The sequence below is a fragment of the Rutidosis leptorrhynchoides genome, chromosome 3, assembly GCF_046630445.1.
Source record: "Rutidosis leptorrhynchoides isolate AG116_Rl617_1_P2 chromosome 3, CSIRO_AGI_Rlap_v1, whole genome shotgun sequence".
NCBI classification, from domain to species: domain Eukaryota; kingdom Viridiplantae; phylum Streptophyta; class Magnoliopsida; order Asterales; family Asteraceae; genus Rutidosis; species Rutidosis leptorrhynchoides.
In genome coordinates this window covers 419358421-419384554 of record NC_092335.1, presented here as the reverse complement: position 1 = coordinate 419384554, position 26134 = coordinate 419358421, and positions in this window count along the sequence as shown.

Here is a 26134-nt window from a genome sequence, read left to right as displayed (position 1 = left end):
GCGGATAAATAAAATCTAGAATTTGGTGTAGTATGTAATCGTGACGAGATACTCTAGAAATAAGAGAGAAAATGGTGTTTCGGATAGGTTCGCCGGTAAGTGCTTCAGGTTCTTCGCCAAGAGGGCAATGTGGTGGATGGAAGGGATCACCTTCTTCTTGTCTCCAATGATTAAGGAGGCTACGGACCCATCCCCAATTCATCCAGAAAAGATGATGACTAATTGGTTGATCCATTCCGGTCACACTGCTTTCGAAACTTGAGTGGGATTCCATTTCGGAATCCGAGGGACTTGAACTAATGACGAATTCCATTTCGTACGATTGAATAAAGAATTTTTCGATATGAAATAATTTTCCGGCTATCGGGTGGTATTCTAATTATATAGAGCAAAAGGTTTCGTAGATTACGGAGGAATTTACGGAATATGTCAGGCAAAGTTTACAGTAACAGATACGTTAAGATATGAATTAGCAGATACGCTAAGATATGAATTTTGTCTATACACTATTCATGCAATCAATGCAATAAGATGTGTCTAGACTAAGAATGATAAGCAGATAATTTTCGACAAGAATGATGAGCAAAACTTTTGAAATGCAGACACGGTCGAAGTCCAGACTCACTAATGCATCCTAACGACTATCAGTTAGGCACACTAATGCAGACCTGGTTCGCTAAGACCACCGCTCTGATACCAACTGAAAGGACCCGTTCATATACATTATAAACGATTCACAATAGTTGATTACATCGCGAGGTATTTGACCTCTATATGATACATTTTACAAACATTGCATTCGTTTTTAAAAGACAAACTTTCTTTACAACAAAAGTTGACTGCATGCACACCATTTCATAATACATCCAACTATAATTGGCTTAATAATAATCTTGATGAACTCAATGACTCGAATGCAACGTCTTTCAAAATATGCCATGAATGACTCCAAGTAATATCCTTAAAATGAGCTAATGCACAGCGGAAGATTTCTTTAATACCTGAGAATAAACATGCTTTAAAGTGTCAACCAAAAGGTTGGTGAGTTCATAGGTTTATCATAACAATCATTTCAACATATTAATAGACCCCAAGATTTCCGTTTATAAATATATGTACACTCGTAAGTGTATAAAAGTATTCTATAAGTTGTAGGCACCCGGTAACAAGCCTTAACGTTCATGTTTTACCCTCTGAAGTACACCAGATCAGGTGTGTTTTAAAATAACCTCGAAGTACTAAAGCATCCCATAGTCAGGATGGGGTTTTTCAGGCCCAATAGATCTATCTTTAGGATTCGCGCCTACCGTACATAGACAAGTAGTTTAATGTTACCAAGCTAAGGGTATATTTCTGGTTTAAACCCACATAGAATTAGTTTTAGTACTTGTGCCTATTTCGTAAAACATTTATAAAAACAGCGCATGTATTCTCAGTCCCAAAATATATATAAAAGGGAGCAAATGAAACTCACAATACTGTATTTCGTAGTAAAAATACATATAACGTCATTTAATAAGTGCAAGGTTGGCCTCGGATTCACGAACGTATCAATATTGAGATTCAATATTGCAGGAAAGTACGTAGACGCAACGGAGATGATAAACACTAGATTGACCTCACGAGCATACCCATGAACCATACCCATCACCTCCATAGCTATAACCCATAATTTCCTTAGCTTCGACTCATTCAAACAAACTATTTTGAAATCACTCGGACAGCACTCCGTCATAATATTTTATGTATACTAATAATATCTTGAAATAATACAGAGCAATATATATATATATATATATATATATATATATATATATATATATATATATATATATATATATATATATATATATATATATATATATATATATATATATATATATATATATATATATATATATATATATATATATATATATATATATATATATATATCAATTGAGAGAGTTTAGAGATATATATTTTCAAGTTTCTATGAAATAATGAAACCTATTGAATTCTATTTATAATAGATTTTTGAATTATAAAAGTGAATTATTAAAGTATAAATTATTAAAGTGAATTATTAAAGTATGAATTATTAAAGTATGAATTATTAAAGTGAATTATTAAAGTATGAATTATTAAAGTGAATTATTAAAGTATGAATTATTAAAGTGAATTATTAAAGTATGAATTATTAAAGTAAATTATTAAAGTATGAATTATTAAAGTTAAAGTAAAGTAAAGGTAAAGTTAAAGTATAGTAAAAGTATAAAAAACTATGTATGTATAATACGCGTATAAATATATAATATTAATTTAAATCGTTATATATATTTAATGAAATAAAATATAAATATCGTTATATTTATTATACTGGTTAAGTAATGAGTTGTCAAAAGTGATTCTAGATATTTATAAAAGTTATATACGTTTTAATAATAAAGTTCTTTTTAAACTGAAAACGTCTTTGTACGTTTGAAAATAGATTAATAGAATATTATGAAAACCAATTCTCCACTAACTTTTGTCTAACTTTCGTAAATGACACTTTTTGTTTTTATTTATAAATAGCTTTACAAATTATTCTGAATATCGTTAAGAGGAATAGATTTTCTCAAATCATAGTGGACCTCTCAACAGAGACTTGTAATCATAATTCAATATTTCTGATAATTCAATCATTTAATATATTTTTTTTTCGTCGAAAATCATATTGAAACAAATACGTTCGTGTAAAGTATTATACGTTTAATACTTTATTAATATTCTCAAGTTATAATATATATATATATATATATATATACATATACATATCTATTTATATATAACGGTTCGTGAATCGTCGGAATTTGGTCGAGGTTATAATGAATGTATGAACACAGTTTAAAATTCTTGAGATTTAACTTAACAAACTTTGCTTATCGTGTCGGAATAATATAAAGATTAAAGTTTAAATTTGGTCGGAAATTTCCGAGTCGTCACATGGACCCATAAAGTCAATACCCCAAATGTCAAATACTTCACATACTTGGATGACATTTTGTGGCATTTCATCACGTTGACTTATTTTTCCGGCCCTTTGACATGCATCACAGGATTTGCAAAGAAGGTGTGCGTCTTTGTAAATTGTAGGCCAATAGAATCCAGCATCATAAACTTTTCTTGCTGTTAGTTGAGGCCCATAATGCCCTCCTGTTGGTCATGTGTGACAATGGTTTAATATTTTATTAGCTTCATCTCCAAATAACATCGGCGTATTATTCCATCGGGACAACTTTTAAACAGATGTGGATCTTCCCAGAAATAGTGTTTTATATCACTGAAGAATTTCTTTCGTCTTTGGTACGATAATCCTTTTTCAAGGAATCCACATACTAAATAATTTGCATAGTCTGCAAACCATGGGATTTCTTTATAATCTATCTTCAATAGATATTCATCAGGAAAGTTGTCTTGTATGGCCGATTCATTTAGAACTTCTAATTCGGGATTTTCAAGACGAGAAAGATGATCAGCGGCGAGATTTTCTGCTCCTCTTTTATCTCGGATTTCAATATCAAATTCTTGTAAGAGTAAGATCCAGCGGATTAATCTTGGTTTAGCATCTTGTTTTGAAAATAAGTATCTAAGAGCAGAATGGTCAGTATAGACCACCGTTTTTGCTAGAACGAGATATGATCGAAATTTGTCAAAAGCAAAGACAATAGCAAGGAGTTCTTTTTCAGTAGTTGTATAGTTCGTTTGTGCTCCTTGTAACGTCTTACTAGCATAATATATGGGTTGAAATCGTTTTTCAATCCTTTGTCCTAAAACGGCTCCCATTGCAAAATCACTTGCATCGCACATTAGTTCAAATGGTAGATTCCAATTTGGTGTTATCATGATCGGCGCATTAGTGAGTTTTTCTTTAAGAATATTAAAAGATTTGATACACTCATCTGAAAAGATGAATGGAGCATCCTTTTCTAGGAGTTTATTCATAGGAGTGGCAATTTTAGAAAAATCTTTTATGAAACGTCGGTAAAAACCGGCATGCCCTAGAAAACTCCTAACTCCTCTAACATTGGTGGGATGTAGAAGTTTAGCAATTACATCTACTTTAGCTCTATCCACTTCAATTCCTTCTTTTGAAATTTTATGTCCAAGAACGATGCCTTCTTTAACCATGAAATGGCATTTCTCCCAATTAAGTACTAGATTTGATTGTTCGCATCTAATAAGCATTCGTTCCAGATTAACTAGACATGATTCAAATGTATCACCGAAGACTGAAAAGCCATCCATGAAAACTTCCATGCATTCTTCTATCATGTCGTGAAAAATCGCCATCATACACCTTTGAAAGGTTGCAGGGGCGTTGCAAAGTCCAAATGGCATGCGTTTGTAAGCCAAAGTACCATAAGGGCACGTGAATGTGGTTTTCTCTTGGTCCTCGGGTGCTATTGGAATTTGAAAATATCCGGAAAATCCATCTAGAAAACAATAGTAACTATTTCCGGCTAATCTTTCCAACATTTGATCTATGAAAGGTAAGGGAAAGTGATCTTTTCTGGTGGCGTCATTTAATTTTCTATAATCAATACACACACGCCATCCTGTTACAGTTCTAGTAGGAATAAGCTCATTTTTCTCATTTGTAATGACAGTCATGCCACCCTTCTTAGGCACGCATTGAACTGGGCTTACCCATGGACTATCAGAGATTGGATAAATTAGACCTGCGTCTAGCAGTTTAATAATCTCTTTCTTAACTACATCTTAGATATTAGGATTTAGTCTTCGTTGGCGTTGCACATACGTTTTATGACCTTCTTCCATAAGGATTTTATGTGTGCAATACGAAGGACTTATTCCTTTAATATCATGAATCTTCCATGCAATGGCTGGTTTATGAGCTTTCAACACAGAAATGAGTTGTGATTTCTCATTTTCAGTAAGGGAAGACGATATTATTACAGGTAATTCAGATTCACCATGTAAATAAGCGTATTCCAAATGGTTTGGAAGTGGCTTTAACTCTAATTTCGGATGTTCTTCTATCGATGATTTGTATCGATATCTGTCTTCTTCTTTTAGCATTTGAATTTCTTCTGTTGTTGGTTCATATCCATTAGCTATAAGTGTAGCTAACATTTCAGCTTCATCAATTGGTTCATTACCTTCTCCTAAAGAACATTCTCCTGTTCCTTGTAATTCTGGAAATTCTTCTAATAATTCTGCATGTGCATCTATAGTTTGAATATAATAACATGTATCATCTGCAGATTGTGGTTGTTGCATTGCTCTATCAACTGAAAAGGTAACACTCTCATCTTCTATACTTAGGGTCAGTTTCTTTCCGAACACGTCTATCATTGCTTTAGCCGTGTTTAAGAATGGTCTTCCTAATATGAGAGGAACTTGAGAATCTTCTTCCATGTCCAGAACAACAAAATCTACTGGAAATACTAAAGTACCAACTTTAACTAGCATGTTCTCCATTATCCCTCTAGGATATTTTATTGATCTATCGGCTAGTTGTATGCTTATTCTGGTTGGTTTCAATTCTCCAAGGTCTAGTTTAGCGTATAGTGAATACGGCATTAGATTTATACTAGCACCTAAGTCTGCCAATGCTTCTATTGAACTAAGACTACCCAGAAAACATGGAATTGTGAAACTTCCTGGATCAGATAGTTTTTCTGGTATCTTATTCAACAGCACTGCTGAACAATTAGCATTCATAGTAACAGCCGAGAGTTCTTCCATTTTCTTTCTATTTGAGATTAGATCTTTCAAGAATTTAGCATATCTAGGCATTCCTGAAATCACATCAATGAAAGGAAGATTTACATTTATCTGTTTAAACATATCCAAGAATTTGGATTGCTCGGCTTCAAGTTTCTCTTTCTTCATTTTACTCGGGTAAGGAAGTGGTGGTTGGTATGGTTTAACATAAGGTTTATCCTTAGCTGTGTTATCTTCATTAACCTTCTCAACTACCGGTTCTTTTTCCTTATCTTGATCAGGTTGTGGTTCTTGTGGAGTAGGAATAGTTTCATCAGAAGTTACAGGTATTTCCGGTGGTTTAAGTGTTGTACCACTTCTTGTGGTAATGGCTTTAGCTGTTTCATTCCGGGGGTTAGCATTTGTATCACTAGGTAGACTTCCTGGTTTTCTTTCACCTATTAATCTTGCTAGGTTACTCACTTCTTGTTCCAGATTTTGAATAGAAGCTTGTTGATTTCTAAATGCTTGAGCATTTTGTTCATTGGTTTGTTTTTGAGATGTGAAAAACTGCGTTTGAGTTTCAACTAGCTTCGTCATCATATCTTCTAAATTCGGCTTTTTATCATCGGTTTGTTGTGGTGGTTTGTTTTGAAAATTAGGTCTTTGCTGGTTGTAAGTATTATTGGATACTTGTTGATTGCTAGGACCTTGTTGGTTGTTGTATGGAATATTTCTGTTATAATTCTGGTTTTGATTGTAAATTGGTCTTGGCGGTTGATAATTATTCTGATAATTATTTCCAGGCCTTTGGTTTATGTATGAAATATTCTCTCTTTGTTCCATTGTTAATTCAATACTGAGACAATCTTTTGTCAAATGTGGTCCTCCACACTGCTCACAACTAATTCGTATTGAGTGAATATCTTTAGTCATCTTTTCCATTCGTCTTTCCACAGCATCTATCTTTGCGGAAATGGAATCTAAGTCATAGCTAGAATCGGCTCTAGCTGCTTTAGATGATCTAATGATATCTTTTTCTTGGTGCCACTCATGTGAGTGGGAAGCAGTGTTATCAATAATTTTGTAAGCATCAGTTTCGGTTTTCTTCATAATAGAACCACCAGCTGCTATATCTATGTCTTTCCTTGTAGTGATGTCGCATCCTTGGTAGAATATTTGTACTATTTGACAGGTGTCTAAACCATGTTGCGGACATCCTCTTAACAACTTTCCATATCTTGTCCATGCCTCATATAGAGTTTCATTTGGTTTCTGTGTAAACGTAACAATTTCTGCTTGAAGTCTTACGGCTTTAGATGCAGGAAAGAATTGTTTAAGAAATTTGTCAACTAAAACATCCCATGTATCAATCGCCCCTTCAGGTAACGATTCCAACCAATCTTTGGCTTCTCCCTTTAAAGTCCAGGGAAATAACATGAGATATATCTGTTCATCCTCCACTTCTCGGATTTTAAATAGTGTGCAGATCCTATTAAAGGTACGTAGATGTTCATTTGGATCTTCCTTCGGCGCACCACTAAATTGGCATTGATTAGTCACCATGTGTAGAATTTGTCCTTTGATTTCATAATCTGGCGCATTAATGTCTGGATGAGTAATTGCGTGACCTTGGCCAGTGCGTTTAGCTCTCATTCGGTCTTCCATACTTAAAGGTTCCAGATTCTCCATAATTGAATTTGTTGAATCGAAATCACTAGAGGATTCTGATTTAATGGTTCGTTCCTCAACAATCTCTGTTTGAATGATTTGTGGTTCCGGGGGAAAGTTTAGTGTTTCAGGATCTACGAACCGTTCCTGAATATTCTCCGGATTCTCAATTGTGAGGTCGGGTTCAAAAAATGGATTATCGGAAATGTGAACTTAAGTACTTGGTCGACTGGATGACGATTCTAAAGAGAAATCAACGGCGGTTATATTTGCTAAATGTCTTGATCTAGTTACAGGTGGTGAACGTACAAAAGGTGGTGAACGTCTTGCTCGGTGCATTCACTGAATATCCTATTAGTTTTAAAAAGGAAAGAAAAATTATAATAAGTTATCCAATCAATAGACTTTTCTGATTTTGCCCACGTTTCGAATAGCCAAAAGATGCAGCAGAGGGGCAGGATTCGTTTGGTCTCAATATAATTGAGGACTGTTTGGCTCCAATAACCCGGTCCACGTACAAATCCAACTATTACTACGAACCAGAAAATTTTGATGTCTATTAATTTAACCACTTAAAATAAATTTTCGTAATTTTAAGAAATTTAGAATAGAAGTAGAATAAAAATCTATGTCCTAAAACTAGAATAGCGAGAAATAAGTAAGAAAAAGAGTTCGTCGGAAAAAGGTTGAAAAAGAAAAATGGTTGAAAAATAAAAGGTGACGGAAAAATAAAAGAAACTTATAAAAACTTAAAAATACTTGACTAACCTAACCTTATTACTACAACTAACTTAAAATTATAATCGCAAATTGAGATTACTAATTGGAATGATAATTGGTACATAGTAAAAGGTGTCTAAAAATATTAAAGCTTATAGGAAAAACTATATCCCAAATGGAAATAACTTAAAAAGAAACTAAAACTTAAAAAGGCGTCGCAAAATTCTAAAGTACCTAAATCTTAGTCTAAAGAAAAAGCACTTAAGGAATTCTACGGCAAAGCCTAAAAATCTAGAAGTAAAAATAACTATGGCATTCTAAGTTTAAAACTAAATATGAGCTAAATATACAAATATTACGCTACAACGATTAAAAAGGGACAAAATATAAAAATATACAAAAAGTTGTAAAAAGTACAATTTTTATAAAAAATATTATTTTTATATTATTTTATAAAAGTATTAATTTAAATATATAAATAAAACTAATTAAAACTTAATATAACTAAATAATTAAAATTAAATATTAATTTAATTAAAACCTAAATCTTAATTAATAATAATTATTACTCCGTAATAAATGCAGTTAGGGTTTCTGGCAGGCGTGTCAGAAAAAGCTCCGCGAGTCGCGGTATTTCAAACATCAAACCCCGCGAGTCGCGGGGTTCCAAAATTCAACCCTGGAACAGTTTAAAACTCGACGCGTTTTTCTTTTTTTTTTTTATTTTTTTTTTTTAATTTTTTTCTGTTTATAATAAAAAAAATATGTGTATAATAAAAACTTATATTTAAAACTTAAATAAAAATAGAATTACTTTATACTTTTATAAATAAAAATCTTAAAACTAGATTTATATATAATTTTTTTTATATGTTTTTAAATAAAAACAAAATACTTAAATAAAACTTATATAAAAATAAAGAAACTTTATAAAACTTGAATATTTAACAAAATCTTAAAAATACATAAAAAAAAATTTTTATATTAGCGTTGCGCTTCCGGCTTTTAAGAGAGTTCCCCGGCAGCGGCGCCAAAAATACTTGATGTGGTAGCGGAGTGGTATAAAATAGTTATTAATTTTAGCAGAAAATACTATTAAATACGATACAATTTTACACAAGATATTTATTTATTTATAGAATGGATATACTTAAACCTTGCGACAACACTTATAGGCAGTGTACCTAATCGTACAGTAGTGTAGTTTTTAGTAAGTCCGGTTCGTTCCACAGGGAATCTTTTTTAAACAAAGCTCAACGCTATATTAGTTTACTTTTATAAAAATACAAATATATATATAAGTAATATTATTATTATAAAGGGGGTTTTTACCGTTTAATGACCGGTTTGTCGATTTTAAAACTTTAGTCGCAGTTAAAACCAAATGTAAAATATTAAAAATAAATACAAGACTTAAATTAAAGCATAAAGTAAATAACGATAATGAAATTGCGAATAATAAAAGTGCGATAAAATAAACTTGTGATAATTAAAAAGTACGATAATTAAAAGTGCAATTAAATACAATAATAATAAATAAAAATGCGATAATTAGAAGTGCAATTAAATATAAAATAAAGGAAATTAAATATGAAATAAAAGAATTATGCTTATTTAAACTTTCGTAATCATGATGTTTGACGTGTTGATTTTAGTTTTATGCCCATGGGTTAATTGTCCTTTGTCCTGGATTATTTAATATGTCCATACGGATTTGTCCATAATAGTCCATCAGTCATAAATATAAAGAGCGAAAGCCTTCGTCAAATTATTCTTATTCCTGAAGTCAAATATTCCAACTAATTGGGGATTCGAATTGTAACAAGGTTTTAATACTTTGTTTAATGAATACACCAGGTTATCGACTGCGTGTAAACCAAGGTTTTACTACTTTGTTAACAATTACACCAATTACCCTTGAATGTAATCCACCCCTGTTTTAATGAGTCCATTGACTATTAATCCATCCCCGTGTCCGGCAAATGAACAATAATTCGTACTTATAAATATCCCGCCCATCGTGTCCGATTAAGCGTATGTGGTTATATATAAATACGTCGAATTATAAGTTTGTATATTAAATTAACAAGGTATTGTTTAGTTAATATAAAACCCATTAATAGCCCATAGTCTAATTTCCACAAGTGTCGTTCTTTTATTCAAACCCCAATTATGGTACAAAGCCCAATTACCCAATTTTAGTAATTAGCCCAACATCATGATTACTTCGGATTAAATAAGTATAATAATAACTTAGCTACGAGACATTAATGTAAAAAGGTTGAACATAACTTACAATGATTAAAAATAGCGTAGCGTTACACGGACAGAATTTCGACTTACACCCTTACAACATTCGCTAACATACCCTTATTATTAGGATTTAAAATTAAAATTAAAATTAAAATATAAATTATATATATATATTACGTATATAGTGAGAGAGAGATAGATATTAGGTGAATTTTTACGATCAGAATGCGCGAGCTTTATAGGGATTTTCGACTTTAGGGGCTCCGCGACTCGCGGCATTTTTGCCTTCAAACTCCGCGAGTCGCGGAGATTGAAATTACAGCTCACAACTTTGAAGTCTTTCTCTGCCGACGGTTTTTATTTATAAATAAAATATATATATATAATTAATATAATTAATTATATATTATATTATATTTATATACATAGTTAACTTGTAATTTTTAGTCCGTTGCGTCGAGCGTTGAGAGTTGACTCTGGTCCCGGTTCCGGATTTTCGAACGTCCTTTCGTACAATTTAATATCTTGTACTTTGCGTTTTGAATCTTGTACTCTTGTAATTTCGAGACGTTTCTTATCAATAATTGGAACCTCTTTGATTGTCTTTTGTACTTTTGACCTTTTTGGTCGTTTGCGTCTTCAATTTGTCGAATCTGTCTTTTGTCTTCACCTTTTATTATTTAAACGAATATCACTTGTAAATAGAACAATTGCAACTAAAAGCTTGTCTTTCTTGAGGAATAATGCTATGAAATATATGTTCGTTTTTAGCATTATCAGAATGTTTCTGCAAAGTTTCATCCATTAATTCCTAATATTGAGTTCAAATTCATGAGTCAAACCTTATTTAAAAAAAAAGTCAAATATTATGTTCTTGGCAAAATTCGAGTTGAATACAAAGTTTTGGATCCAATTGAGGTTACAAAAGGTTTATACGTTTGATTTGAAACCACTTCCGTGTGGAAGTCTTTGTCTAAAACGTCTACATAAACGAAATCAATTTTTTTTTTTACTTAGGAGCTGCGACAGCAGCATTGTTGTTTTAACTTTGTTTTAATTTTTTTTTCTTTCTTTTACTGATAAGGAATCACGAGTATAATTAGTGTATCAAGTTCTATGAATTCAATCAGTGTTGTGTTATGATTTTCGGATTGATTTGATTTTGAGAAGGTGATGAAGAAACAGTCAGATAGTTTCGGTGTATATATATGTAAATGGGTATTAAATCAGATAAATTGATTTGGAGTGATGGTTTGAGTTGTTGACGGGTATTCAAGAGGTCTTGAGTTCGAGTCCCGTTGGTAGCACCTTTTTATTTTTCAGCCTATTTTGAGAGGTAGTGGTTTTTATTTTTATTATAATTATTGTTATTATTATTATTAATAATTATTGTTGTTGTAAATTACTATTATTACTAATATCATTAATGTGTTTAATAGAATAAATAAAAGTACTATTATTATGATTATTATTAGTATGACTATCATCAAAGTATTAGTATTAATATTACTATTATCTGTAATATTAAAATTTGTATCATTTATAAATATTAGTATCATCAATATAATTATAATTATTAATATCGTATTTATGATTAGTATTAATATATGTATTATTATTATTATTATTATTATTACAAATTAGATTAGGAATTGATGTTATGGTAGCCTTAGTTATTAATTTAAAGATTAAACATGAAGACTATGACTATGAATAACATATGTACTGTTATTAATATTACTTATTAATAGGTATTATGTATTGGTATAAAAGCTGTTATTTTCATTATCATTACTAATAAACTTTTCATTTTAGTTAAAATTACTATTATTATTATTATAAGTATTGTTATTAAAAATTAACACTAATATTAATATTAATGAAAGCATTAATATTATTATCATTATTACTAATACTAGTATTATCATTATCAATATTTTAAATCACTACTAATATGATTTTGTTATTATTATTATTACTATTACTATTTTTTTAACAAACAAATGAAATATATATATAATATATCTAATACACACAATATAACAAAATTTTATATTTTGCTATATATATATATATAAATGAATATATAATAATAATGAAATATATAAATTACTAATATGAAAATTATACTATTAATAATAATATATACATAATTGCTTGATTAAAAGTATATATTTTAATATATATATATATATATGAATGATATAGGTTCGTGAATCCGAGGCCAACCATACATTGTTCAATGTCGTCATATGTATTTTTACTACAAAATACAGTACTGTGAGTTTCATTTACCTTTTTACCCTTTATATTTTTGGGCTGAGAATACATGCGCAATTTTTATAAATGTTTTACGAAATAGACACAAGTAATTGAAACTACATTATATGGTTGAATTATCGAAATCGAATATGCCCTTTTTATTAAGTCTGGTAATCTAAGAATTAGGGAACAGACACCCTAATTGACGCGAACTCTAAAGATAGATCTATCGGGCCCAACAAGCCCCATCCAAAGTACCGGATGCTTTAGTACTTCGAAATTTATATCATGTCCGAAGGAGGATCCCGGAATGATGGGGATATTCTTATGTATATTGTGAATGTCGGTTACCAGGTGTTCAATCCATATGAATGATATTTTTGTCTCTATGCATGAGACATATGTTTATGAGAAATGGAAATATGAAATCTTGTGGTGTATTAAAATTATGAAATGGTTATTTATGTTAAATTAATGAACTCACCAACCTTTTGGTTGACACTTTAAAGCATGTTTATTCTCAGGTACGAAAGAAATCTTCCGCTGTAAATTTGCTCATAATAGAGATATTACTTGGAGTCATTCATGATATATTTCAAAAGATGTTGCATTCGAGTCTTTGAGTTCATCAAGATTATTATTAAGTCAATTATATTTGGATATATTATGAAATGGTATGCATGTCTGTCAACTGTCGATGTAAATGAAAGTTTGTCTTTTAAAAACGAATGCAATGTTTGTAAAATGTATCATATAGAGGTCAAGTAACTCGCGATGTAATCAATTGTTGGGAATCGTTTATAATCGATATGGACTTCGTTCGGATGGATTAGGACGGGTCGCTTCAGTTGGTATCAGAGCCGAGGTCTTAGCAAACCAGGTCTTGCATTAGTAAGTCTAACTGATAGTCGTTAGGATGCATTAGTGAGTCTGGACTTCGACCGTGTCTGCATGTCAAAAGTTTTGCTTATCATTTCTAGTCGGAAATTATCTGCTTATCCTCCTCAGGAAATTACCTGCTTATCATTCTTAGTCTAGACACATCTTACTGCATTGATTGTATAATTAGTGTATAGACAAAACTCATATCTTAGCGTATCCGCTAATTCATATCTTAGCATATCTATTACTGTAAACTCTGCCTGACTTACTCCGTATATTCCTTCGTAAGTTATGGGATTTTAGTATTATATATGCATATGTAACTTATGTATTGCATGGTACTAATCTACATCCTATAATCTGTTTCTTATCGAAAATCCTTCAGCTGATCGTATGAGATGAATTCCCCAACCAGTTCGAGTCCCTCTGATTCCGATAGCTATTCCTATAGTTATTCCGACAGCTATTCCGATATGGATTTCCACTCGAACTCCGAAAGCAGTATAACCAGAATGAATCAACCAATCAGCCATCCCCAATTCATCTGATGGGTTCGTAGTCGACTTAATCAATGAAGACGCGAAGAAGACGATCCTTTCCATCAACCAAATTCACCTCTTGACGAATAACCCGAAGCACTTATCGGTGAATCAATTCGAAACACCATCTTCACCCTCATTTCCAGAGTATCTCGACATGATTATATTCTATCCACAATTTGAAACCTTATTCATCTGCTCGTTCCGATCAAAAATTATCCCGGAGTAATACAAGAAGTTAACGAACTTCGCGATTGAGTAATCAATTTGGAGAATATGGTGCAAAATCTACCAGCTTCAGCAACATCACCGGCAACAACAGTACCATCAGTAACAACACAAGTACTATCAACAATCCATGTCTCAACATCTCATTCTGTACCTCGAGTATAATTATCGTTCCACGAATCGTTCTACATCATTTATCTTCGTTCGACATGGCGATTATATAATCTCTAATGTTTTAGAGATTATATGTTCTTGTTCTAAACGGTAAATCAAATGAGTTTAATATCATATTGACTCATTAAATCCATGATTACATCTGAAGAAAATATATATGTATATATATTTCCATAAAGATTGTAATTAAAAATTCTTTTGTACAAACTGTTAATGGTGAAAATATTGTAACGGGTAGGTAATACCCGAGGAATATTTAAATTTCACATTAATAAGTTACACTGTATATTCTTCGAACCTGATTCAACAGTTATTCACTATCCTACTTACATCCACCGGTATCCGTATTCGTTCACCGCAGAATAATCATTTTCATTCAATTTTAAATTTAGATTTTGACCTATCAGAATCCAACAAGTGACATAATGAAGAAAACATTTGATAAAATAAAATTTGTTAGAAACAGACTAATTAACTATGAGAAATTTTGCTAAGAATCCACGCTAACAAAATCCTAGCTAACTGTTCCTAGCTAACTGATTACATTTTATTTATCGCAATTTAATTATCGCAATTTTATTTATCGTCATTTAATTTTCGTTATTTACTTTACGCACTTTATTTATCGTCATTTAATTTCTGTTATTTATTTTACGCACTTTAAATACCAGGACACGTATACAAGGTTTTGACATATCATATCGACGCATCTATATATATTATTTGGAATAACCATAGACACTCTATTTGCAGTAATGCGGGAGTTAGCTATACAGGGTTGAGGTTGATTCTATAATAATATATATACTTTGAGTTGTGATCGAGTCTGAGACGTATACGGGTCACGATACGTATTAATTAATTCGAATATTATATATTAAACTATATATGAATTATTGGACTGTTACTGTGGACTATCAACTGTGGACTATCAACACTGGACAATTAAAATGAATTAAAATATTGATTATAACATATGAAACTAAACAATTCTTCAAGTTTGCCACTTGATTTCATTTTAAACCCCATTCGTATCATCACGATTACAATCTGCGTTCAAACCTTTCATGATTCTTGAAAACACCTCAATCGATAGGATGAATCAATCGCACTTCATCTACGGAAGGAAAGTTTTAAGCATATAGTTATGCACCTGAGAAACTCTCGGCAACTGAGTAAAAGTTTAACACGTAGCCGCGTCAGATCCTTTGGCATTTATTAGCAAAAATAACTTTGCGATCCCTTTTCAAAGTAGCCAATTTTGTCACAGCTTCAGCAAGTCAACTTTGACTTTTCATTCTAAACAACCTTATTATAACGTTGATATATACGCGTGCTCTTTTATTGTTACCAGGGAACCTTTCATATTCCACCATATTACCATCAGCGTTTAATCATCTAAAAATACAATTTTCCTGAAACCACCTCGGATTAATAACCGATGATTCAGATATCATAGCATTAAATGTAGAAGAAACAGAAAAATGGTAGGTGGTCTAAACGACCAAAAGTTTGATGATAAAGAAAGGAGTGTTAGGAACGCTCGATAGAAAATTGGGTATTGAAAAAAAAAAACAGATTGAGCTACCCATGAAGGAGACCAAGTACAAATACAAGAACCAAACCCTATATTCAAAGGATTCGGGTAATTCTGGATCCGTTGAAATCTTTAGAGAATATCTTGCTCCGAAGTCATGTTAAAATCTTGCGGAAAATCTTTCTCCATCAACCATCGAGCTGAGAAATTCCAAAATATCATCATCAATATCTTCGATATTTCTGAGGATATTTTCATAAATATTCTCGTCCGAAATTATATACCTCTTCGTGCTTCCTATTTATCATTATATTAGAAACATTCAATAGAAAATTTAGTACCGAAAAGCAGATTATGCGAAACTATGAAGAAAGCCGTGGACAAATCGCAAAGAATAAGTTTGACTTCAAAGAATCCAAATGATTCAATGTATGCTAAAGTCTTTAGTGAATATCTTGCTCCTTACTCTAAACCCTTGCAGACAATAGTTTCTATCATCCTCTGATCTTAGATATTCCGAGATATTATCGTATCTTTCATTATAAATATCCTCCATATTTCTGGCGATATTTTATAACTATTCTTATCTGAAATCATTAATCTCTTCGTGCTATCAGTATTACATCATATAGAAACTGTTAGTTTCTATATTCTGTAAACTTTCGAGCTTAAAATATGAATGTTATTGAAGTAATGTTGAGAACTTATGCATGAGTTAGCATAATATAATGACACTTGATCAACGTGATTATATTACAGTAATTCATGCTGAGTTTCTAATGGAACGTGATGATTCACAGATCATACGTCATCATGTGCCATGTTACACGACTCTTACGTTCTGTCTAATTTATAAACATATCAAGAACTATTTTTCTTGATAGTCCTATCTTTCCTTGAATTCTGGCAATTTGACAAGTCAAATTGTGCTATTACCATTCCTTTCTTAGGACATTAACAATGTTCATTCTGAAACTTATATCTGCGAATTCTGGACCATTACAAGAGATGCCCAATCGTAAGAAGAAGAAATGAAGGGACAAAGCTCCGAAATAGAAATTGGAGTATAAATCGCAGCAAATAGGGGGGAGTATTAACTGGGGATGACAATGATTATAGGAAACAGAAATAAGGACATTGAAATATAAGGGGAGATATAAAGCCCAATAACAACACAGAAATTACAGACCGTGTATATCAATGTTTATCGCAACATAAAGACATGGGAGAATTAAAAACACTATAACACTAAGGGCGAAGTAAAAGAAAACGGATTCCTCCGGTGGAAGCTGGAAAAGGAGAATGATTGTTGCGATAATCAGGATAAGGACAAGGATCAGAATTGGATTAAGCATTTTCACGATCTTTTGAATTTGGGAATTGAGTATTGAAGGGGTGAAAATTAATGGAACGGAAAAGGTAAAATTTATAGTGAAAATATCAGACAGAGGAATCGAGGCAAATCACCACATTTAATTATAGAAATCTTAATTTCTTTATTCGCCGAAGAATCAAATCTTTTAGATTTCGAAAATTTTCTAAATCCCTTGAATTCCGGAATTCAACCTTGACCATGTCAAAAGCTAAGAAGAATCTCTATTTCTTCATTCCAATCTTTTGTGATAGCTTCACTCGTACCCTGCGAATAATCGAATTGATTTATCCATATTACTCAATGTTGATAAAACTCAATTTATCAACTCATATTCGTCATGACAACATTTTTATTGTTAGTCATGACCACTTCACTCAAATTTCGGGATGAAATTTCTTTAACGGGTAGGTACTGTGATGACCCGGGAATTTCCGACCAAATTTAAACTTTAATCTTTATATGTTTCCGACACGATAAGCAAAGCCTGTTATGTTAAGTCTCAAAAAGTATAAGTTGTTGTCATACATTCATTTGACCTTTGACTAATCCTGACGATTCACGAACACTTGTGTAAATATAAATATAAATATAAATACATATGATTTTTATAAATAATTATAATTATATTGTAGGGAATAAATAATAAATATTTAATATATATTATTATATAAAAGTATTAAATATTAACTGATTAATAAATTGTAATATTGATATATTCAATTACAAGTTAAAATATAAATGTTATATTAATATTTTTAATATTTAATTTCATTATTAATACTAGAATTAATGTTAACATTAGTATTTTACTATCTAATCTAATATATAGAATTGATACATCTAAGTTGTTACATCATTATAATAAGTAGTAAGATTTTTAATTTTAAGTAATGTTGATCAATTATTATTATTATTATTTTCATCAATATTATTATTATTATTATTAATAACATTAGTATTATTATAGTTATGTTAATAGAAAATAATTCAATATATTAGCATTATTATTAATAATAACTATTATCATTTTTTTTAAATTATTAGTGTCATTAAAATTATGATATAAAATTTGTTACATGTAATTTGTTATATTATCATGAGTATTGTTATGATTATTATTATCGTTCTTATTATTAACAACAATGTCATATTATTATTAACATTAATTATATCATTATTATTCTTATAATTATTATTATAGAAAATAATACCTCTTATGATTATTAACATTTGGAATAAGATAATTGTTATATCCATTATTAATATCATTATTATTATTAATATAACAATTATTATTATAATTATTAGTAAAAGAAAATATTACAATATATTATTCGTATTTTATTTTATAAAATTTTCCAAATAATTATTATTAATATATTAATTAAATGTAAATAATTAAATCATAATGGGCACCAGTCTTAATCAGTTTTTCCTTTAAGTTTGTTGGTATATCTCCTACTTGATTCTTTATGTCGAATATTAAATGGATAAAGTATCCCATACTGTACTGAGATTCGAAGTCCCAAGCAGATAACTCCAAAAACCTTTACCCATCTTATTCTACTTTTTTTTTTATGTTCTTGTCGCCGCTATACAACAAAGGGGTACCAGTTTTTCTTCTCACAATAATTCGATTTAACATCTCCACTATAATCAAATTTCTATCAGCACAACCAATACCGTTCTATATTGTACAGGCTAAGAAGCATCTATTTTTTTTATTTTTTTTTTCTGTTCGTGTAACCTTTTTACTCTAAATTCGAAATCGAACCCATTTCAAAAATCTAAAAATGCAATTACGTTAGGAATCCTCTAGTGAATGTTTCTGCAAAGTTTCATCCATTAATTCCTAATATTGAGTTCAAATTCATGAGTCAAAATTTTCTAGACTCAACATTACAGACTTTGCTTATCGTATCGAAATCATATAAAGATTAAGTTTAAATTTGGTCGAAAATCTCCGGGTCATCACAGTTCTGTCATCTCATTGAGGTAGTGATCTCGTGTGGTTGCGGATTACTAAGGCTCGTGTAGTTCGGCCAACCTCGATGTTGTTGTGTTATTGAAGATAGTAGTCTCGTGTGGATGCGGATTTACTAAGGCTCGTGTAGTTCGGCCACTCTTCATTTTGGTAATTGGTAGTTGGTTTGGTGTTGGGTTAAGGGGTTAACCCTGGGCGTTTATATATTGTGTTATATATATATATATATATATATATATATATATATATATATATATATATATATATATATATATATATATATATATATATATATATATATATATATATATATATATATATATATTATTAGTGATATAGTTTTTATATTAATAACCTACATATTTCATTATTTAATTAAATGTATTTATTTTATATGTTTTAATAAATAAGGTGTTAATATAGTTTATTTATGTGTATTAAGTATATTCTTATATAAATATCATTTGTTTGTCAAATTATTAATAATACTAAGATAATGGTATTAATACTATTAGATTTAATAATAATAATAATAATAGTACAAGAAACGATAATTTTTATGTAAAGTGTTAATTTTTAATAATACTTATGATATTAGTAATAATGATACTACTAATAATATTCTTAGTAATAATACTAATTTTTAATAAGATGATAGATTTATAAAAATTGATACTTTTTGTATTAATGATAACTATGATAATACTAATATTAATAATAACTATAAAATAACTATAAAAATAATGATTTTACAAATAATGATAATACTAACATTTATTTTAATATCTATAATGATAATAATGCTAATAAAAAAAATAATAGAAACTACCTTTAAAGTAATAATCTCCAAAAATATGTCAAGGCCAGGGATTGAACCCGCGACCTCTTGCTTAAACACATAGCACCCTAAACCATCCATCCATATTTGCTTTTCTACTGAAATCCGTATATTAATTCACTTAAGCTATCTTCTCTGTGTTCTCAATATACTCGATCACCATGTTAATTACAATTGGGTTTCAGCCCAACCAACCAATAAATTCACGGCCCATTTGTAAAACATAATCCTGATGGCCCAACAATTTAAGATCCTAGGCCCTCTAAATCACTTAAGGGTTTCGTTGATTTGCTTTTGGTGTTCGATGAAAACAGAAAGACACAAGGGATTTGTAGCAGGAAGAAGAAAAAGAGAATGGTGGTTCTACATCTTCTTTCTCGGTCATCATTAACGTTTATCATCATCATCTTCATCATGCCATAATCATAATCGTATTAATATTATATCATAATTATATCATAACCATCTCATACCATTATCTAAACATCATATTTCTATCATCATACTATCATCATTATACGCCATCCCATACATCAATACATCACCATGCGTATGATTTAATTTCCATCACCCTTTATTTTTTTCTAGATCACAGCCCCACTATACCTCTATGTTAATAAAGACAGGCCCATCTATCTTGTGAGTTCAAGTCTGAAACAATCGATCAATTGAGGCTGGGAAAACAACCAAGTAGCTACCTAGTCACTTTCATACTCCCACTTTAATCCCACCTTTTTCTTCTATAACGTCATCAACCACAAACCTATCTATGAAATTGAATTTAGCATTTGTATTATTTTATGTATTAGTGGGTAAAAAGGTCTCCACAATCGTTCGTTTTATAGGCACAAGTGGTAACTTTAATCAATTGCTATTTTTATAAAGACAAGTGGGTTATGTCATTGTGACTTTCGGTCCAAAAGCATAGCAGCTGTATATATATCCTCATTTAAAGAATGTGAAGTAACTACACAAATACTCTATTCATTTAATATTAATGATTGTAGCAGAAACAAAGAGTACAGCTGCAGTAACACTTTACGACTGCAATGAGTATAAATCAAATGGTTTGAAGGAGAATGAAGAAAAGAAGTTTATCAGAAGTTGCAGCGATTATCTGTTTACAGTTGAGAACGGCCATCAATTCAGCTGCAACAATAGTTTGTTTGAAACAGAATTTAAAGGAACAGAAAGAGAGAAAGGTGGTGGGTTTCGTTACCGTTTGAATAGAGTATAAGTGCAGTAGCAACAGTGAAGAAGTCGAGCACAAGGTTGCAGGTTCGCATGGTATTCTCGAAACATTTAAGAGAGAGAGGGAGTTGGTGTTTATATAATAATAGAATTAGATGTAAGTAGTGTGGTGGTGTTTGAGCTTGATGGTGGGTGAGTTTGGATTTTGGAACCGTAAACACAAGTATAAGGGGGTGATGGCGGGTGTTTCCTTTGTTGAACGAAAAATGAAAAAGAGAAGAGATATAACGATGATTATGGTTTGTGGTTATGCATGATTTCCAAAATAAGGGTTTTCAAGAATGGATATTTGTATGAGAGACGTGTCTCATGAATGTGAAGATTGATGATTTGATTCTTAGAACAAGATAAAAGGTGCAATGTAGTTGATTGATTGATTCTGTATCAAAATTGATTAATGGTTGTATTGTAGTGTGATCATGGACAATGTGATGGTGTTGTAATCCAATTCAATTCAACAAGTTATATTCGATCGTACAAGAAAACAAATATAAAAATAAAAGACGATGTCACTTGCTAACAGAATTTGGATTCTTTCAAGTGATTGAATCCATGATTGGTACGAATTGGTGACAAAAAAATCAACTAGTTTACAGGCTGAAAACGATTTACAATTGAATACCAATTTTATGTATTTATATATATATATATATATATATATATATATATATATATATATATATATATATATATATATATATATATATATATATATATATATATATATATATATATATATATATATATATATATATATATATATAATAAACCATATTTACGTATATATAATAGTATAAGTATTTGTATAATATAATTGTATTTTGTATACATATATGTATTTATATATAACTGAATTTGTATAGCTGTGTAACAAATATATCTATATCTGTATATTAAATATATGAAGAAAAACATAATTATGTTAATTATACATGCATTAGTTTTTAATATTAAACTTATTAATAATAGTGAAACTACTACTACTACTAATAATAATAATAATAATAATAATAATAATAATAATAATAATAATAATAATAATAATAATAATAATAATAATAATAATAATAATAATAATAATAATAATAATAATAATAATAATAAATAACAATGATAATAACGAAAATGATAATAATATTAATAATACTAATACTACAATCATTTATATATAAAAATTTTGCATTTACAGATTATATATAACACTAATAATATTAATATTAATACTGAAAGTAATAATAATATTATTACAATAACTATTTATATAATTAATTCTAATATGTTGTTAAGTATGTATTATTCATATTATATAATATCATAATTTAATATTTATATATTTTGTACATGTCACATTATATTAGTTATTAATAGAAATCTTTTATATATTTATATCTATATAGATTCATAATAATATTATATATCCATATATATATATATATATTTATATATATATTCATTGTAATAATAACTTAATTATATTGTTTGTTATTTTTATGTATATTTTATTAATTAAAAATATCATACATACACTTATATATATATATATATATATATATATATATATATATATATATATATATATATATATACATAAATATTTACACACATTTGTTCGTGAATCGTCGGGAGTGGTCGAAGTCAAATGAATATATGAACATCATTTCAAAATTTTCTAGACTCAACATTACAGACTTTGCTTATCGTATCGAAATCATATAAAGATTAAGTTTAAATTTGGTCGAAAATCTCCGGGTCATCACAGTACCTACCCGTTAAAGAAATTTCGTCCCGAAATTTGAGTGTGGTTGTCATGATTAACAATAAGAATGTCTCCATGACGAATATGAGTTGATAAAATAGAATATATTTTTTTACCATAGAGTAATGTGGATAATATGATTCGATTACTCGAAGCGGGTGAGTGAAGTTATCACAAAAGAGTGAAATGAGAAAGACAAGTTCCATCATAACTTTTGACTAGTCATGGTTGAATTCCGGAATTCAAGGGATTTAAACAAAATATTCGAAATCTAAAAGATTTGATTCTTCGGTGAATAAAGAAATTAAGATCACTATAATTAAATACGGCGATCTCCCTCGATTACTCTGTCTGTTATTTCCATTATAAATTAAATTCTTCCGTTCAATTATTCTCATCCTTCCTATACTTTCTTTCTTAGTTCATACATCCAAACGATTGTAAAAAAAAATGCTTAATCCAGTTCTGATCCTTGTCCTCATCCTTACTATCGCAACAATCATTCTCCTTTTCCAACTTCCACCAGAGGAATCTGCTTTCTTATACTTCGCCCTTGGGGTTATAATGTTTTTAATTCTCCCGTGTCTTTATGTTGCGATAAACATTGATATACAAGGTTTGTAATTTATGTGTTGTTATCGGGCTTTATATTCTCCCTTATATTTCGAAGCTCTATGCTTTTGTTTTCTCTTCCCGACTTCAAGTCAAGCGAATACTGGTCCAGAATTTGTAGATATAGAGTTTTAAATGATCATAATATTCTAAGCAGGACGGAACGTGATAGCACAATTTGATTTTTAAATTTATCAACATCACGGAAGATAGAACCATCAAGAATACATTTTCTTGATTTGTTCAGAAGTTAAGTAAAATGAAAGAGTTATGTAACATGACACATGATGACGTTATGACCTGTGAATCATCACGTCCCATTAGAAACTCAGCATGACTTACTATAATATAATCACGTTGATCAAGTGTCATTATATTATACTAACTCATGCATCAGTTCCCAACATTACTTCAATAACATTCATATTTTAAGCTCGAAAGTTTACAGAATATAGAAACTAACAGTTTCTATATGATGTAACACTGATAGCACGAAGAGATTAATGATTTCAGATAAGAATAGTTATGAAAATATCTTCAGAAATATGGAGGATATTTATAATGAAAGATACGATGATATCTTGGAATTTCTGAATCAAATTGTGATGAAGAAATTTATTCACGATGATTTAGAGCGATTAAGGAGCAAGGTATTTGTTAAAGATTTCAACAGAAATAGAATCATTAGGATTCTTTTATGTACAAGTTTAGTCCTTGTTCAGAGTCTCTTTCATGATTTGCTCAATTCATTTTTTTTTAGTATCAAAATCTTTGAGCTTTTCCAACACTCCATTATTTATCATCAAACTTTTGACTGTTAAGGTAGTCTTCAGTTTTCACTGCTTCATCAGCTTTTTCAAAACTCAGGAAACTGATTCATAAGTTAAAGCGCTTTTCAGAAATTCAGATTTGAAATTTGTAAATACAGGAGATAGAAGTTTTATATATATATATATATATATATATATATATATATATATATATATATATATATATATATATATATATATATATATATATATATATATATATTTATATATAAATTGTTGTTGTAGAATCGCTGAGAATTTCGAGATTATCGATTGATGCCTTCTGGTACCTGGTATGGTAATTATCGTCACAAGATACCGATGAGTTCATGATAAGACTTCAATAGATAAATATATTGATTTGTCGTAGAGATTTAAGCTAAGGAGCAACGAGGTTGTTGGTACGTCTGCTGGTGATGTGGTGGAATATAAAAGGTTCTCCGATAACAATAAAAGAGTACGCATATATATCAAGGTTACAATAAGGTTGTTTCGAACGAAAAGTCGAAGTTGACTTGATGGAGCTGTGACAAATTTGGCTATCACGAACAGGAGTTGCAAAGTTATTTTTGGTACTAATAATGCTAAAGGAATTAGCACAGCTATATGTTAAACATTTACTCAGTTTTCGAGAGTTTTCCAGGTGCATACTATATGCATAAATATTTCCTTCCGTAGATTAAGGGCAGTTGATTCATCCTCTCGATTGAGGTGTTTTCAAGAATCATGAAAGGTTTGAACGTAGATTGTAATCGTCAAGATACAAATAAAGTTTAAGATAAAATCAAGTGGCAAACTTGAAGAATTGTTTGGTTTCATATGTTATAATCGATATTTTAATTCATTTTAATTGTCCAATGTTGACAGTCCAAAGTTAGCAGTCCACAATTTTGTAGTTCAACAATTCATATATAGTTTAATATATAATATTCGAATTAATTAATACGTATCGTGACCCGTGTACATGTCTCAGACTCGATCACAACTCAAAGTATATATATTATTGTAGAATCAACCTCAACCCTGTATAGAGAACTCGGTCATTACTGCATATAGAGTGTCTACGGTGATTCCAAATAATATATATAGATGTGTCAATATGATATTTCAAAACCTTGTATACGTGTCCCGATATTTAAAGTGCGTAAAATAATTACAGAAATTAAATGACGATAAATAAAATTGCGAGAATATAAATTGCGATAAATAAACTGCGATAATTAAATTGCGATAAATAAATTGCGATAATTAAAATGTAATACAAAATTAACAGTTAGCTAGGAACAGTTAGCGTGGATTCTTAACAAAATTTCTCATAATTAATTTGTTTGTTTCTAACAAATTTTATTTTTTCAATGTTTTCTTCATTATGCCACTTGTTGGATTCTGATAGGTCAAAATCCAAATATGAAATTGAATGAAAGTAGTTATTCTGTGGTGAACGGATTTGTATATCGGTGGATGTAAGTAGGATAGTGAATGACTGTTGAATCAGCTTCGACGAATGTACAGTGTAACTTATTAAGGTGAAATCTAAATATTCCTCGGGTAT